Source organism: Lagenorhynchus albirostris, chromosome 7 (assembly GCF_949774975.1).
Source record: "Lagenorhynchus albirostris chromosome 7, mLagAlb1.1, whole genome shotgun sequence".
NCBI classification, from domain to species: Eukaryota; Metazoa; Chordata; class Mammalia; order Artiodactyla; family Delphinidae; genus Lagenorhynchus; species Lagenorhynchus albirostris.
This window is the reverse complement of record NC_083101.1, coordinates 84254566-84274120: the sequence shown is the minus strand read 5'-3', so window position 1 is coordinate 84274120 and position 19555 is coordinate 84254566.

The following is a 19555-nucleotide window of genomic DNA, read 5'->3' as shown; positions in this document are numbered from 1 at the left end:
GAATAGTTCTGAGTGATGGGATCAAAAGGTAAATACTTCACCCACGTGTTTTTAAGTCCAGTTCTTTTGCCCACCCTAAGCGTCTGCTCGGATATGGGATCTCAAGCGGACTTAGATCCTTTTAATCAGAAGTTCTCTTAAAAGCCATCTAGCCCATCCCCTCAGTTCTATACCCTGGGAAGCTGAAGGGCTTTTGTCCCCCCTCACACTGCAGGCTGGGTAGGGGCACAGCCGGGACCACCCACATCTCCCCATCTTGTAGGTGACACGCCAGCCCTGCGCTCCGAGGCAGTCAGTGAAGGTAAACGGGTGGTCTGGCTTCTTTATCTGGTGAACATTTGGATGAGATTTCTCTGTAATTTGGAGAGTATATTTAGTTTTATTTTATTTGGGGTGAGAAGAATCTTATTTTAAATCCCATTTATGTGAATTACCATCTTGTTTCACCAGGACTGTGGAACAGTCGTTTATACTAGCAGGGAAGAAGACATTGTAGCCACCCAGAACTGTTCTTTTGGAAGGTAGTAGTAATTGTGAAGCAGAACATGGGGATCTTTTCTTATAATTCCCAATACGGTGTGTACACTCTGGGTCCTAAGTCCAATTGCTAAAATTTTTAAGCCTAATATTTTAACCTGACTTTTTTTTTTTTTTTTTTTTTTTTTGCGGTACGCGGGCCTCTCACTGCTGTGGCCTCTCCCGTTGCGGAGCACAGGCTCCGGACGCGCAGGCTCAGCGGCCATGGCTCACAGGCACAGCCGCTCCGCGGCATGTGGGATCTTCCCGGACCGGAACACGAACCAGTGTCCCCTGCATTGGCAGGGGGACTCTCAACCACTGCGCCACCAGGGACGCCCTTTAACCTGACATTTTATCACCAACTTTTCTTTAACAGTGTTCCTTTTGTCATTTAGTTATTGATTTTCCTGGGTTTGACGTATTAAGTGTTCTGTGAGGTGACATATTTGCTTTTTTTGAAAGCCAATTCTTATGAATTGCAGTAGCTGAGTTCCTTTATGTTTGTCATATTTACTAAAATACCAGGCACAAAATGCACCAAAACCTAGAGCAGTAGCTTTATGTAAATGCTCATGAATTTGTATTAATATAACTGTCAACCCACTTATAATTTGTGCAATACTGTATATATGTAGATTGAGTTGCCAATAAAAAGAAAATGTAGCCTCTTTGTGATCATAAAATTGCCTTTTCTTTTAAGAGAGCAGGGTTTGTGAATAGCAGCCATTGTTGCTACTAATAAGTAATGTTCTATTTTCCTAACCAGTCTTCTTGCTGCCAGGATTTTCCCCACCTGATTCTGTTGCATCCACTCTTTTAGTTGTTGGGGTCCCCTTGCAGCCCACTGACAGACCATTTCAGATTGCTCTGGGCTCCAGAGTCCTCATTCCCTTTCTCCTTCTGTATCGCCTTTCTCCCTTTTTCACTATAAGGGTCATTCACCTCATGCAAGCTGCTTCTACAGCATCCCAGGCAAATTTCATCCTTACTTTCTCACATGTTGTTATTCCCGGTAGGGAATGCTTTTTCCAACTCTGTCGTCTGAGCTTTATGTTCATCTCCCTGCGGTAGTTACCTTCAGGCATATTTGTGAGCACCTGCTCTCCGCCATCCCTTAGGCTTCACAGATAACCAGAGACCGTCTCTGAAAGATCTTAGCGTTGACAAATGAGACAGACACCAATGAAAAGAATAGGGTAAGTGTTGCTAATAGCATTTATTCCATACTTGCTACATGCCAGGAACTGTTCTAATTAACAGTCTTCACTACAACCCAGTGAAGTAGGTCTGATGACTGTCGTTTTCGTAGATGAGAAACTGAAATATGGCATGGACAAAATAGTTGACCTAAGGCAAAGTGATAAGTGGCCAAGTCAGGATGACACCCCACACCATCTGGCTCCAGCCCTGTGCCCCTCGCAGTTAGGCTGCACTGCACGTCACGATAAGAGCCAAGATTCCAGGTGCCCTTCTAAAAAGGTATCTAAGAGGGCTTCGCTGGTGGCGCAGTGGTTGAGAGTCCGCCTGCCGATGCAGGGAACACGGGTTCGTGCCCCGGTCCGGGAAGATCCCACATGCCGCGGAGCGGCTGTGCCCATGAGCCATGGCCGCTGAGGCTGCGCGTCCGGAGCCTGTGCTCCACAACGGGAGAGGCCACGACAGTGAGAGGTCCGCGTACCGCAAAAAAACAAAAAAAACCAGCGTGCTTGATTTTGGCATACATCCAGTCAATCCTTATTATTTGAAGATTCCCTACTTGTGAGTCTGCCTGCTTGTTAAAATTGATTTGTAACTTCTAAATTATGTGTTGATCCGTTGGTGAAAATGTGGTGATTAAAGGCTCCCAGGAACCCAACCCTGTATTTCCTCTAGGAGCAATGGTTCAGTATTCTAGAATTCAGTGTTGGTGGTTACTTTGTAGAACATAACTACTGGGAATAATAAGAATCAGCTGAACAGTACATCCACTGAAATGAATTTTATATGATGTATGCATATACACAAATGCATGGAAAAATATGAAAGAATATGCACAGGCATACAAACAGTTATACAAACAGGTAATGAATAGAATTATGGTATCTTAAATTTTCTTATTTTTGCCAACCTGCATTTTCTAGTTTTTTTCATAATAACTATATTACGTGAATTGTAATTATTAAAATGGATTTGGTGCATCTTCAAACAGAAAATGAATTCATATTCAGGTATTTGATCATTTTCATTGTATAATAAAGATGAAAGAATACGGGAATAAGAAGGGTTTTTTTGGTTTTGGCATTTTTTCTTTTTTAAAGTCAGAATAGTACTTTCAAAGGTAATAGGCTGTTTCCAACCTTTAATCCACTTCGTTGTTGCTTCCCTTTACTTTCACCCCGGATCTTCATTGTACAAGCATACCTGAAGGTTTATCATTAACCACTTAAAGTTGATTAAAACTGAACCTATGATTAAAAACCAAACCCACATTCTTAACAGGTGAGTGGATAAACAAACTCTGGTACTTCCAGATAATAAAGCCATGAAAAGACCTGGAAGACACATAAATGCATATTACTAAGTTTTAAGCCTACCTGAAAAGGCTACATCCTGTATGATTCCAACTTGATGACGTTCTGGAAAAGACAAAACTATAGAGACAGTAAAAAGATCCGTGATGGCCAGGGGCTTGGGAGGAGGGAAGGATGACTAAACAGAGCACGGAGGATTTTTAGGGCAGTGAAACTACTCTGAATGATACTATAATGGTGGATACGTGTCGTTACATGTTTGTCAAAACTCAAGAAATATAGAACAACAGGGATGAACTCTAATGAAACTGTGGACTTTAGCTGATAATACCGTATCAACACTGTCACATCAATTACAACAAAGGTACCACATTAACACAAGATGTTAATGATAGGGAACTGGGAGTGGGGAGGGTTATAGGAACTCTCTGTAGTTTACACTCAATTTTCTTATAAATCTAAAACTCCTACAAAAACAAACAAAAAAAACAGTCTAGTAAGACCAGAACAAAACAACTCATTCAGTTTCTTTTGGAAATTGTAAAGAAATGTGTTGCCTTGTACAGGACAAAAAGCCTTGGCTACTAAGTTTGACAGTTAGGGGCTTCCCTGTTGGCGCAGTGGTTGAGAATCCGCCTGCCAGTGCAGGGGACACGGGTTCGATCCCTGGTCCAGGAAGATCCCACATGCCACGGAGCAACTAAGCCTGTGCCACAACTACTGAGCCTGCGGTCTAGAGCCCATGGGCCACAACTACTAAAGCCTTCATGCCACAACTACTGAAGCCCATGCACTCCTAGAGCCCGTGCTCCACCACAAGAGAAGCCACCACAGTGAGACGCCCACACACAGCAATGAAGAGTAGCCCCTGCTTGCCACAACTAAAGAAAGCCCGAGCCAAGCAACGAAGACCCAATGCAGCCAAAAATAAATAAATTTATTTATTTAAAAAAAGTTGCCAGTTAAGGACAACAATATAAACTTCACCATATTGTTTCTATCTCTTTGGCCAATTCCTTTTCCAGATTGAATACTGGCAGTGACAACTTTGTTTATTCCACATTTATGAGATTTTAAAAAATATTTTGTGTTTTTTTAAATTTTTTTGCAGTACGTGGGCCTCTCATGTTGTGGCCTCTCCCGCGGCGGAGCACAGGCTCCGGACGCGCAGGCTCAGCGGCCATGGCTCACGGGCCTAGCCGCTCCGCAGCATGTGGGATCTTCCCTGACCGGGGCACGAACCCGTATCCCCTGCATCGGCAGGCGGACTCTCAACCACTGCGCCACCAGGGAAGCCCTATTTTGTGTTTTTATTTTATTCTTAAAATCAATGTGATTTTCTTTGCCTCAAGTAGCACTACCATGTCATTTTTTTCTAAACTAAGATCTCATTGTGCTTTTTTTTTGAATTTTATTTTATTTTTTATACAGCAGGTTTTTATTAGTTATCTGTTTTATACATACTAGTGTATAATGTCAATCCCAATCTCCCGGTTCATCCCACCCCCACCCTCCCCCCCCCCCCCATTTCCACCCTTGGTGTCCATACGTTTGTTCTCTACATCTGTGTCTCTATTTCTGCCTTGCAAACCGGTTCACCTGTACCATTTTTCTAGATTCCACATATATGCATTAATATATGATACTTGTTTTACTCTTTCTGACTTACTTCTCTCTGTATGACAGTCTCTAGGTCCATCTACATCTTTACAAATGACCCAATTTTGTTCCTTTTTATGGCTGAGTAATATTCCATTGTATATATGTACCACATCTTCTCCATCCATTTGTCTGTCGATGGGCATTAAGGTTGCTTCCATGACCTGCTACTGTAAATAATGCTGCAATGAACATTGGGGTGCATGTGTCTTTTTTTGGTTTTTTTAACATCTTTATTGGAGTATAATTGCTTTACATTGTTGCATTAATCTCTGCTGTATAACAAAGAGAATCAGTTATATGTATAAACATATCCCCATATCCCCTCCTTCTTGCATCTCCCTCCCACCCTCCCTATCCTACCCGTCTATGTGGTCAAAAAGCACCAAGCTGGGCTCCCTGTGCTTTGCAGTTGCTTCCCACTAGCTATCTATTTTACATTTCGTAGTGTATGTATGTCAATGCCACTCTCACTTCATCCCAGCTTACCCTTCCCCCTCCCCATGTCCTCAAGTCCATTTCCTACATCTGCATCTTTATTCCTGTCCTGTCCCTAGTTTCTTCAGAACCACTTTTTCTTTTTTTAGATTCCATGTATATGTTAGCATACAGTATTTGTTTTGCTCTTTCTGACTTACTTCACTCTGTATGACAGACTCTATGTGCATCCACCTCACTACAAATAACTCAATTTCGTTTCTTTTTATGGCTGAGTAATATTCCATTGTATATATGTGCCACATATTCTTCATTCATCTGTTGATGAACACTTAGGTTACTTCCATGTCCTGGCTATTGTAAATAGTGCTGCAGTGAACATTGTGGTACATGTCTCTTTTTGAATTATGGTTTTCTCAGGGTATATGCACAGTAGTGGGATTACTGGGGCATATGGTAGTTCTATTTTTAGTTTTTTTAAGGAACCTCCATACTGTTCTCCATAGTGGCTGTATCAATTTACCTTCCCACCAACAGTGCAGGAGGGTTCCCTTTTCTCCAACCCTCTCCAGTGTTTGTTGTTTGGAGATTTTCTGATGATGCCCATTCTAACCAGTGTGAGGTGATACCTCATTGTAGTTTTGATTTGCATTTCTCTAATAATTAGTGATGTTGAGCAGCTTATCATGTGCCTCTTGGCCATCTGTATGTCTTCTTTGGAGAAATGTCTCTTTAAGTCTTCTGCCCATTTTTTGATTGGGTTGTTTCTTTTTTTAATATTGAGCTGCATGAGCTGTTTATATGTTTTGGAGATTAATCCTTTGTCCGTTGATTCGTTTGCAAATATTTTCTCCCATTCTGAGGGTTGTCTTTTTGTCTTGTTTACAGTTTCCTTTGCTGTGGAAAAGCTTTTGAGTTTAATTAGGTCCCATTTGTTTATTTTTGTTTTTATTTCCATTACTCTAGGAGGTGGGTCAGAAAAGATCTTGCTGTGATTTATGTCAAAGAGAGTTCTTCCTATGTTTTCCTCTAAGAGTTTTATAGTGTCTGGTCTTACATTTAGGTCTTTAATCCATTATGAGTTTATTTTTGTGTATGGTGCCAAGGAGTGTTCTAATTTCATCTTTTACATGTAGCTGTCCAGTTTTCCCAGCACCACTTATTGAAGAGACTGTTTTCTCTCCATTGTATATCCTTGCCTCCTTTGTCATAGATTAGTTGACTATAGGTGCATGGGTTTATCTCTGGGTTTTCTATACTGTTCCATTGATCTATATTTCTGCTTTTGTGCCAGTACCATATTGTCTTGATTACTGTAGCTTTGTAGTATAGTCTGAAGTCAGGGAGTCTGTCCTCCAGCTCCTTTTTTTTTCCCTCAAGATTGCTTTGGCTATTCATGGTCTTTTGTGTTTCTATACAAATTTTAAGATTTTTTGGTCTAGTTCTGTAAAAAATGCCATTGGTAATTTGATAGGGATTGCATTGAATCTGTAGATTGCTTTGGGCAGTATAGTCATTTTCACAATATTGATTCTTCCAATGCAAGAACATGTTCTATCTCTCCATCTGTTTGTGTCATCTTTGATTTCTTTCATCAGTGTCTTATAGATTTCTGAGTACAGGTCTTTTACCTATGTAGGTAGGTTTATTCCTAGGTATTTTATTCTCTTTGTTGCGGTGGTGAATGGGATTGTTTCCTTAATTTCTCCTTCAGATCTTTCATTGTTAGTGTATACGAATGCAAGAGATTTCTGCTCATTAATTTTGTATCCGGCAACTTTACCAAATTCACTGATTAGTTCTAGTAGTTTTCTGGTGGCATCTTTAGGATTATCTATGTATAGTATCATGTCATCTGCAAACAGTGACAGTTTTACTTCTTCTTTTCCAATTTGTATTCCTTTTATTTCTTTTAATTCTCTGATTGCCGTGGCTAGGACTTCCAAAACTATGTTGGATAATAGTGGAGAGTTGACATCCTTGTCTGGTTCCTGATCTTAGAGGAAATACTTTCAGTTTTTCACCATTGAGAATGATGTTTGCTGTGGGTTTGTCGTATATGGCCTTTATTATATTGAGGTAGCTTCCCTCTGTGCCCACTTTCTAGAGATTTTTTTATCATAACTCGGTGTTGAATTTTGTCAAAAGATTTTTCTGCATCTATTGAGATGGTCATATGGTTTTTATTCTTTAATTTGTTAATATGGCATATCACATTGTTTGATTTGTGTATATTGAATAATCCTTGCATCCCAGGGATTAATCCCACTTGATTATGGTGTATGATCCTTTAATGTGTTGTTGGATTCTGTTTGCTAGTATTTTGTTGAGGATATTTGCATCTATATTCATCAATGATACTGGTCTGTAGTTTTCTTTTTTTGTAGTATCTTTGTCTGGTTTTGGTATCAGGCTGATGGTGGCCTCATAGAATGAGTTTGGGAGTGTTCCTTCCTCTGAAATTTTTTTGAAGAGTTTGAGAAGGATACATGTTAGCTCTTCTCTAAATGTTTGACGGAATTCACCTGTGAAGCCATCTGATCCTGGGCTTTTATTTGTTGGAAGATTTTTAATCACAGTTTCAATTTCAAAACTTGTGTTTGGTCTGTTCATATTTTCTATTTCTTCCTGGTTCAGTCTTGGAAGGTTATACCTTTCTAAGAATTTGTCCATTTCTTCCAGGTTGTCCATTTTGTTGGCATAGAGTTGCTTGTAGTAGTCTCTTAGGATACTTTGTATTTCTGTGGTGTCTGTTGTAACTTCTCCTTCATTTCTAATTTTAATGATTTGAGTTCTCTCTCTCGTTTTCTTGATGAGTCTGGCTAATGGTTTATCAATTCTGTTTATCTTCTCAAAGAACCAGCTTTTAGTTTTATTGATATTTGCTATGGTTTTCTTTGTTTCTATTTCATTTATTTCTGCTCTGATCTTTATGATTTCTTTCCTTCTACTAACTTTGGGTTTTGTTTGTTCTTCCTTCTTTAGTTCCTTTAGGTGTAAGGTTAGATTGTTTTTTTGAGATTTTTCTTGTTTCTTGAGGTAGGCTTGTGTTGCTATAAACTTCACTCTAAGAACTGCTTTTGCTGCATCCCATAGGTTTTGGATTGTCATGTTTTCATTGTAGTTTGTCTCTAGGTGCTTTTTGATTTCCTCTTTGATTTCTTCAGTGATCTCTTGGTTATTTAGTAATGTATTGTTTAGCCTCCATATGTTTGTGTTTTTTACATTTTTTCCCTGTAATTTGTTTCTAATCTCATAGTGTTGTGGTGGGAAAAGATGTTTGATATGATTTCAATTTCTTAAATTTACCAAGGCTTGATTTGTGACCCAGGATGTGATCTATCCTGGAGAATGTTCCATGTGCACTTGAGAAGAAAGTATAATCTGCTGTTTTGGGATGGAACGTCCTATAAATATCAATTAAATTTATACAGTCTATTGTGTCATTTAAAGCTTGTGTTTCTTTATGAATTTTATGTCTGGATGATCTGTCCATTGGTGTATGTGAGGGGTTAAAGACCCTCACTATTATTGTGTTATTGTCAGTTTCCTCTTTTATATCTGTGAGCATTTGCCTTATGTATTGAGGTGATCCTATGTTGGGTGCATATATATTTATAATTGTTATATCTTCTTCTTGGATTGATCCCTTGATCATTATGTACTGTCCTTCCTTGTCTCTTGTTACATTCTTTATTTTAAAGTCTATTTTATCTGATATGAGTGTTGTTACTCCAGCTTTCTTTTGATTTCCATTTGCATGGAATATCTTTTTCCTTCCCCTCACTTTCAGTCTGTATGTTTCCCTAGGTCTGTAGTAGGTCTCTTGTAGACAGCATCTATATGGGTCTTGCTTTTGTATCTGTTCAGCGAGCCTGTGTCTTTTGGTTGGTGCATTCAGTCCATTCACATTTAAGATAATTATCAATATATATATTCCTGTTACCATTTTCTTAATTGTTATGGGTTTGTTTTCGTTGGTCTTTTTCTTCTTTTGTGTTTCCCACTTAGAGAAGTTCCTTTAGCATTTGTTGTAGAGCTGGTTTTGTGGTGCTGAATTCTGTTAGCTTTTGCTTGTCTGTAAAGCTTTTTATGTCTCCACCAAATCTAAATGAGATATTTGCCAGGTAGAGTAGTCTTGGTTGTAGGTTCTTCCCTTTCATCACTTTAAATATATAGTGCCACTCCCTTCTGGCTTGTAGAGTTTCTGCTGAGAAATCAGCTGTTAACCTTATGGGAAGTTCCTTGTATGTTATTGGTTGTTTTTCCCTTGTTGCTTTTAGTAATTTTTCTTTGTCTTTAATTTTTGTCAGTTTGATTACTATGTGTTTCAGTGTGTTTCTCCTTGAGTTTATCCTGCCTGGGCCTCTCTGCATTTCCTGGACTTGGGTGGCTCTTTACTTGCCCATGTTAGGGAAGTTTTTGACTATAACCTCTTCAAATATTTGCTCGGGTCTTTTCTCTCTCTCCTCCTTCTGGGACCCCTATAATGTGAATGTTGGTGCATTTAATGTTGTCCCAGAGCTCTCTTAAGCTGTCTTCATTTCTTTTCATTCTATTTTCTTTATTCTGTTCTGCGGCAGTGAATTCCACCATTCTGTCTTCCAGGTCACTTATCCATTCTTCTGCCTCAGTTATTCTGCTATTGAGCTCTCCCAGTGTATTTTTCATTTCAGTTATTGTATTGTTCATCTCTGTTTGTTTGTTCTTTAATTCTTCTAGGTGTTTGTTCTTTAATTCTTCCAGGACTTTGTTAAACACTTCTTGCATCTTCTAGATCTTTGCCTCCATTCTTTTTCCAAGGTCCTATATCATCTTCACTATTATTATTCTGAATTCTTTTTCTGGGAGGTTGCCTATCTCCACTTCATTTATTTGTTTTTCTGGGATTTTATCTTTCTCCTTCATCTGGTACATAACCCTCTGCCTTTTCATTTTGTCTGTCTTTCTGCGAATGTGGTTTTCGTTCCACAAGCTGCAGGATTGTAGCTCTTCTTGCTTCTCTCATTGTGGTTACTCTTTTCTCAGTCGCCTAAAAGGCATTTTTAACTTTTCATTCAGTTATGATTTACAGATATTTATAATATTATAAATATGATGGGATTTTTAAAAAAACTATTGCATCAATAAACATTGTAACAATAATGCAAATCAAAAACAGGAAAAAAACCCTCAGACTTTCAGGGTGAACCCTGTCCATTTTCATTTTTCCCTCATATAAAGGCACTATATATTGAAATCATTGGATAAATACAATGTTGTATTTTCTTTACAATAATGTATATGTATTTTTCATATTTTTATATAGTTTGACAATTAAAATTTTAAAGGAAACATATTTCAAGTTAAAATGACAATTAATTATTATTAAACATGGTTTGTTTTTAATTTTTTATATTGTAAGTAAAATGTATAGAAAAGTGTTCATGCATATAACTTTTTTTTTTTTTTGCGGTACGCGGGCCTCTCACTGTTGTGGCCTCTCCCATTGTGGAGCACAGGCTCCGGATGCGCAGGCTCAGCGGCCATGGCTCACAGGCCTAGCTGCTCTGTGTCATGTGGGATCCTCCCGGACCGGGGCACAAGCCCACATCCCCTATATCGGCAGGCGGACTCTCAACCACTGCGCCAGCAGGGAAGCCCCATGCATATAACTTTTTATTTTTTAAAAAAGACATTACTTTAAAATAAATTTTCAAGAAATAGATCACTGATTTTTTAATTTTTTCACACTGCAGGTCAGAAATTAATTTATACCCAGACAGTGTGTTATCTTGAGGCACATTTTTCTTTAATACAGTTTGGACTTTATGCATCTCATTAGGTAAAATTATAGAGTGCCTTATATCAAAATAATACTGAGATATATCAGTGATTCAAGTGTAAAAACTAAAACCCATAAAGGAATAGAAGTAAACATTAAGAATATGTTTACAGTCTTGGAGAGAAGACCTATTTAAGCCTGCAGCAAATAAATAAGTAAAACAATTGACAGATTTGATTAAGTGAAAATTAAAATCCTTTGCAGAGCTAAGGAAAAAAATGCAAGTTGAAAAAATATGTTTACTACACATGACAGCCTAATTTCCTTAGTATAAAGAGTGCTCATAAATCAATAAACAAGGACAAACAGCCCCATAGGAAAATGGGCAAAGGACCAGAAAAAGTAAGAATAAAAGTGACCAAGGGGCTTCCCTGGTGGCGCAGTGGTTGAGAGTCCGCCTGCCAACGCAGGGGACATGGGTTTGTGCCCCGGTCCGGGAGGATCCCACATGTCGCAGAGCGGCTGGGCCCGTGAGCCATGGCCGCTGAGCCTGTGCGTCCGGAGCCTGTGGTCCGCAACGGGAGAGGCCACAACAGTGAGAGGCCCGCGTACCACAAAAAAAAAAAAAAAAAAAAAAAAGTGACCAAAAAATATATATGAAGTTACTCAATTTCTTTCATCACTGAAGAAATGCAGATTAAATCAATGAGATTATTTGTATTTATCTGATTGACAGAGATACGGTTCGGTCATGCTCAGGGTTCCTATGTAAAATGGCACCGTTTCTTAGAATACACATTCTCTGACAAATATCACAGCTTGAATTCCCCAGAAAGCAGAGCCCAGAGGCAAAGGCTTACATGCTGCCAATTAATCCCAGGAAGCAGGAGAGGAGCTCAATGAACAGGGAAGGAGGGAGACCAGGAAGGAGAGTGAATTAAAGAAATTAGGTGAAAACTGTAACATATTTTTAAACTTTTTTCACATATCATATAGTTGGTAGTGTTTCTATTTTGAAACTTTTCTCTGTGGGTAAAACAAATAGGCAATTTTGTGGTATTCCAAATTCCACATCTTCAGTGTTCTCAAGAACCAGGATTCTCAGGGTCAAAGAGAAGGGATAGGGCTTCCCTGGTGGCGCAGTGGTTGAGAGTCCGCCTGCCGATTCAGGGGACACGAGTTCGTGTCCCGGTCCGGGAGGATCCCACATGCCGCCAAGTGGCTGGGCCCGTGAGCCATGGCCGCTGAGCCTGCGCGTCCGGAGCCTGTGCTCCGCAACGGAAGAGGCCACAGCAGTAAGAGGCCCGCGTACCGCAAAAAAAATAATAATAATAAAAAGAGAAGGGATAGAGATGTAAAATAAGAGAGATTAAGTAAAACTCTGTAACCCTACATTTGAATTGGAAACATCACTTTGAGACTATGATATACTTTTTATAAAACAAAATAAACCACTTTTTTCCATGTCTTTCTACTGAAAAAGCTTTGAAAAAAATGACAACCCCAGTAGCAGTGAGGACCTCCAGCACCTTGGTTACTCTCCAAATCATCTTCCATTGAAAGGAACCAGGGCTCCTTGGAAAAATCACTGATACCAAGTCTGAGACAGGAAATGTACGAGATGAGCCTGAACATCATATCATATTAGGAAGCAAGGAAGTTATCAAAGCTACAGGAGTCATATCTGAAAGACCAGAAGCCAACTTGAAGGGTTCCCATTAACCAAAAATAGCTTAATTTAACCTCCATACCCCGCCTCCCAGCCCTCAGTACAGGATCCCCTCTAGTCATGAACCATGAAAACTGAATCCTGTCTCAATAGAAACCTCCCATCTCCTGTGCTGAATATGTGGAATGCCAAGTTTGAATCTTCTTTAGGCTATACCTGGGGGAAGGGGGCACTAACCAAAAAGGCTTCAGATTGACCCAGATCTATTTGATTTTTCTATTCCCCACCACCTCAACCTCACCCCATCCCCTCTCACTCACCCTTAACACACGCAGCCATCTACTCAGTCCTTCCCTCATCAAAAAGGCCTTCCCTATTCTTGCCAGGTGAGAATGGCTTTACATAATATTCTTTCCATATCATCTCAATGGCTAAAGTGATCTGAGTCAACCAGGTCTTGGCTCTTGCCATTTCAAGAGAGGGCTTTTGAAATTCGTAAAGACCTTTATCTCTCAGTCAAGCCTTTCAAACAACCATTGATTCAATGCTCAGGAAGTCAGAGGGAAACCCAAAACTTAAGTGTCAGAGAAGAACAAAGTGTTTATGTCTTCAAACCTGTTATCCTTCAGCTACTGGGCCTGTCAGTCAATCTCAGCATCACTAAAAGTGGAACACACAGACATTATGTGTTCCTAAGGGGATGCAATTATGATTTGCACAGCACAGCACCAACTGTGAACTAGTCATACCTTAAAACACTGAACCTGAATCTAATCAAGTTTTAAATATAGCTTTCAATGCAGAGGAAATACGAAGGTGCAATAAAAGTTAAATAACACCCTGAAAAAACAGATAAGTCATAGAACATTCTGTGGGACAAAAGCATGTATAAAGAAGGGGAGGGGGTATATGCTGCAGATTCAGAAACTAAAGAAACAGAACAATGAAATGAAACATGTGGACCTTGCTTGGGTCCTGACTCAAACAAACATTATAAAAATACATTTTTAATGCAATCCCTGATTTTTTATGCAATTAGGAAAATTTGAATATAGACTAGGTATTACCCAATATCAAGGAATTACCACTTATTTTGTTAGATGTGCTTTTTTTTTTTTAGATGTGCTTTTTAATAGAAAAATGTTCTAATGTTTTAAAGATGCATATTGAAATATGTTGGGGTAAAATAACATGATATTATGGATTTATTTTAAAGTAGTTTATACTTTACTTTTTCAAAATATTTGTTTATTTATTTAGCTACACCGGGTCTGAGTTGCAGCACACTGGCTCTTTAGTTGCGGCATGTAGGATCTAGTTCCCTGATCAGGAACCGAACGGGGGGCCCCTGCATTGGGAGAGTGGAGTCTTAGCCTCTGGACCACCAGGGAAGTCCCTATTAAAGTAGTTTAAAAAAAAAAGAAGAATTCAATCTAAATGTACCAACCTGAGAAAATGTCTATAATACATTTTCTCAGGTTGGTACATGCAAAATGCAAGTTGAAGATAAAAATATATAACATAATTATATTTCATCAATATAAAATTTTGTAGTTAGATGATAGATATAGAAATTTGACCCTATACATGTGGATAAAATAGGAATAAAATGCACAGAATTTAAATAACAGTTACCTTGGGGGAAAAGCGTTGCTTGGAAAGAAAGAGGACTTTGAAATATAACTTTTAATAATTGTTTACAGTTGTACTGTAATTGATGAATATTTACTTTTTGTTCTTTAATTATTTGTCAAATAAAAAATTAAAAACCTTAAAACCACAAACTTAAAATTTAAACCTATTCTACCTATTACATATATAGAAAAATGAAGAGAGGACATCTGGAAGGACAAGAGTTAATGGTGATTTCCTCTGAGAACAGGCATTTGGAGGAGCTGGCAAGATAACTAGAAATTTCATCCTGCAGACTTCAGTACTGATTGAACATTTTATAACAAGCATGAGGTAAATTCACCATTGAAAGAAAAAGGAAAAGTTAATACACAAATTCAAAGCCTAGAAAAAACAATTAAATCAAACATCTTTTTATATACAACCTATCAACTTCTTGAGGATGCATATTTCATCAAATATCTGCTCTTAATAAAAAAGAGAAGAAACAGTAAAATGTTACCAACTGGTTAAAAACAAACACCAAGTTGTTGCGATCAGCTTTGGGTTTAAAATCCTGGATTCAAATCCCAGAGTTGTCACTACGACTATATGACATTGGCCAAATTACAACATCTCTCTTAGCCACATGACAACTATGAAAGGGGTTAAATAACAGGAGAAGCCCAAACCCAAATCCTTGTTCGGCCATTTACCATCTGTTGTGTCCTTGGTTGAGTGACAATTTCCCTGTGCCTCGGTTTTCTCATCTGCAAAATGGAGGTAACAACCTCCTAGGATTGTGGTGAAGATTAAAGGAGTTACATACAAAACATTAAGAACAATGCCAACCCCAAATAAACCCTTCAGTAAGTGGGGTTATTATCACCTCCTATGCAGGAACTACAAAAACTTAAATGAGATTCTGCACATTGAGCACTTTGCACAGTACCTTGGTAGCTGTTATTACACTCATCAATCCAGGATTAAGTGTATTTTTTTATTGTGATTAAAATTATATATATACATAAAATGTGCCATCTTAACCATTTTTAACTGTACAATTCAGTAGCGTTAAGTATATTCACACTGTTGTAAAATAGATCGCCAGAACTTTTTCATCCTGCATAACTGAAACCTTGTACCCATTAAACAACAACTCCCTTTTACCGCTTCTCCCCAGCCCCACCATTATACTTTCTTTTTCTATGAATTTGACTACTTTAGGTACCCCAAACTAGTGGAACCATACAGTATTTGTCTTTTTGTGACTCACTTATTTCACCTAGCATAATGTCCTAAAAGTTCATCTGTGTTGTAGCATGTGCAAGGATTTCTTCCTTTTTGAGGCTGAATAATATCCCATTGCTTGTATATACCACATTTTGTCTATTTGTCCATCCGTTGATGGACACTTGGGTTGCTTCCATCTCTTGGCTATCATGAATAGTGCTGCTATGAATATGGGTATGCAAATATCTCTTCAGCACTCTGCTTTCAGTTCTTTTGGATATATACCCAGAAGTAGGATTGCTGGGTCATATGGTAGTGCTATTTTTAATTTAACTTCCATACTACTTTCCCTAGCAGCTGTACCATTTTACCTTCCCACCAACAGCATGCAAGAGTTCCAATTTTATCACATCCTCTCTAACACCTGTTATTTTCTGTTTTGTTTTCTTTTAATAGTAGCCATCCTACTATCAAGTATCAGGTGACATCTCAGTGGTTTTGATTTGCATTTCTCTTATGATTAGTGAGGTTGAGCATATTTTCATGCATTTGTTAGCCATTTGTATTTCTTCTTTGGACATATGTCTATTCAAGTCCTATTTCTCTTAAAAAAGAAAGAGAAGAAACACTAAAATGTTACCAACTGGTTAAAAACAAACACCAGTATGGTTATGATCAGGTTTGTGTTCTCTCTCTCCCTCTTTTACTGTGTCCCCCCATGGCAGACAGAGAGAGAGTTTTTTGGCATCCCTTCTTATAAGGAAAGGACACTAATCCTATCAAATCAGGGCCCCACCCTTAGGTTCTCATTTAACTTTAATTCTTAAAGCCCCCATCTCCAAATACAAGCACACTGGGGGTTAGAGCTTCATGAAGTTGGAGGGGGACTCAACTCAGCCCATACCACTGAGTAAGTGCATACAGGTTCCATAAATCTGCTGTGGCTTGTCACCCTTGCCATGAGCTTCTTCAAGCTACGGCCATCTCACGATGCCTATATCACTGTAATCATCACCCTCACCTTCATCCTTATCATCAACAAATTGTAGTTTTCTTTCCAGGGAGATTCTCTCAGGCCCCCTTGATGGAGCTTTATCAAGACAAATGTCTAGCATATCAAGGAAACAAAGTCTTGTGGACTTTTACAATAACCAAGAAGAGGCGGATCCACTAAGGCCTAAACTGAAATTCTTCAGTAACCTGAGTCCTCAGCTAGAGCAAAATCTTCTACTGCAAAGCTGCTCTCCTCTTTGAGCAGGGGGCTGAATGCTGAAGGTCATAAAAAATTCAACAGGTGCAAGTACTGCTCATGAACTCTAATAATTTATTTTGCATTCATGGTGCATTTAGGTTTATAGGACATTGTCAATAAATTATTGCAATGTGCATTTATGTTTATGATTTATAAATATTGTAAATACTATGATGATTATTGAAAGGCATACTGACAAATCTTACTGATTACCAATGTTTAAATATGTCAGTTTTGTTTGAAGGGTAAAAACTGTCCGTACTTTTTAATTCTCAAGGCTCTTATCTCTAAAGTGGACACATTTTTTTTTTTTTTAGTTTTTTTATTATTCACTTTATTTTCCAGTTTGGGTCACATATAATGATTTTTTTCTTTTTTTTTTAACATCTTTATTGGAGTATAATTGCTTTACAATGGTGTGTTAGTTTCTGCTTTATAACAAAGTGAATCGGCTATACATATACTTATATCCCCATATTTCCTCCCTCTTGCGTCTCCCTCCCACCCTCCCTATCCCACCCCTCTAGGTGGTCACAAAGCACCGAGCTGATCTCCCTGTGCTATGCAGCTGCTTCCCACTAGCTATCTATTTTACATTTGGTAGTGTATATATGTCCATGCCACTCTCTCACTTCGTCCCAGCTTACCCTTCCCCCTCCCTGTGTCCTCAAGTCCATTCTCTATGTCTGGATCTTTATTCCTGTCCTGCCCCTAGGACACATATCTAGAGGTATCAAGTAAAACAAGATTCCAAATATGGAGGAAATGTCCCCGTTATTGTGACAGCTACTTAATAAAGTAATAAAACAAAGGTAAAAGCTAGACAACATGTAAAGCTGGCCACCAAGAAAGTAAGTCACAAACTGAACACAGCACTTTCCTCCAGGCTAGATCTTACAGACACACACACCATCGGTTTCAAAATCATTTTAGAAGAGACTCAGAAAACCGCCCTGCCTCATCCATAGGTTCCTTAACTTCAAGGGTCCCAACTCTAGTGGGGAGCTGACCCAGGTCATGCCTATTTCACGGTCCTGCAAACACTCAAGGGACCTAATTAAAAGCCACAGGCATGATGGCAGCCAGGCCAGGAGACCCAGTGGCCACTCAGACATCTCAACGGAGTCAAGTTAACATTGATTGTTATGGAGACGGCCAGTTTTCTTCATGAATGAACAGCTGTTCCATCCCTCTGTCCAAAGGAACACTGCCAAAGTCTGGGGGCCCAGCTGGCTCCCAACAAAGGCACACACTGCTGGAGAGGGGGCTCAGCGGGAGAAGTGACCCAGCCTTCTTTGACAGGTCAATTGAGCTCTGCTGTAGAAAATGCTTCACACAGGCCTGTTTTCTCTTCCCCTCACCCGCAGGGCAAACATGGCTTGATTGTTAAAATGACCATGAATTACTGTGGCTGGCTTTTTTCCCTGTTGGTGGCTGCACATACTGATTTTTCCACTACTTTCAAAATCCTTTCTAAAGGGTGTTGGGAGGAAGTTCTAGAAGACAAACACTCCGTATAAATGAACCCCCAAACAGAGGGGTGTTATCACCAACCTCAGAGCAGCCATTCAAGTATGCAGACTCTGTCCGTAAGACACCACCTTCTCACTAATTGAAAGGATGCTAATTCTTGCTGAGTCCCTCTTGCTTGCTCTACAAAGTTGAAGCTGGTTGGATCTAAACTTTGTGCTGTGTTCTCTCTTTGTATCTGCTCTTTGTAGAACATTACCGGTGGTGGAGGATATAACTATGGAGACTGGAGTCCCTGCCCTCAGTAAACTCACGGTCGCTTGGACCCGCAAGTGCACAAGAAGATGGGGTGGAATGGAAAAGTGGCACTGAGCTGATACCCAGCTTGCCAAAGTCAAGCCTGTGTCCTCACAAACTCCAGAGCTAAGCAAAGGGAGGATGAATCACAGAAATACATGGCTTTAAAGCACTGAGGTCAGGACTGTGCACCCATTAAAAAAAACAAGGCAGAGCCATATGTGCTGACAGGGAGCAAGCCCAGAACACACTGGACACTGACAAAAGTAAGAGCAGAACAGTGTGTATGATGTGTTCCCATTCATGCCGAAAGCAGGGAATGGGGAAGAAGAGGATATAAATATGCAGAGAATAAACACAGAACCATTCCCAAGAAACTGGTAACAGAGATTTCCTTTAGGGACAAAAACTGCATGACTAGGAGTTGGAGAGGGGGGTGAGTGGGATGGGACATACTTTTCACTATTTTTGAATTTGTTATAGTATGAATGTACTATCTTTCAGTATCTTTTGAATTTAACTTAAAATAATTTCTAAGACACCTATGAGTAGCGTTCTTCATTTGCGGTATAGAGAAGCAAAAATGTGTGTGTGTGTCTGTGTGTGTGTCTGTTTATTCAATGCAATCTCAATCCAAATCTCAGCATGCTTTTTTTCTGATTCTAAACTGATTCTAGAATTCAAATGGAAGTGCAAAGATCCTGGAAGAGCCAAAACAAGTCTGGAAAAGAACAGAGTTGAAGAACTAACGATACATGATTTCAAGAACTATTATATAGCTACACTATTTAAAACACCATGATATTGGCGTAATGGTGGACAAAACGATCAGTGGTATAGAGTAGAGTGCGCATGCGTAAAAAACTCTAGAAGGATATACAAAAAACTAATGGCATTTACTATCTTCTTGCAGGCTGGGAGTTGGTTGGATGAAGAGCAGGAGGGGGAGCTTTATACATATTTAATGTGTGAATCATGTGAATGTATTACCTATTCAAAAAATGAAATTCAAAAGCACTTATGCCGCTTCTTAAGGCACAGTTTATGCTAAATTTCGAGAGCAAATTATCAGGAAGTATTGCAAATCTTCCATTTTGGTAAGAAAAAAAGTCAAATTGTCCATCAGATCAATT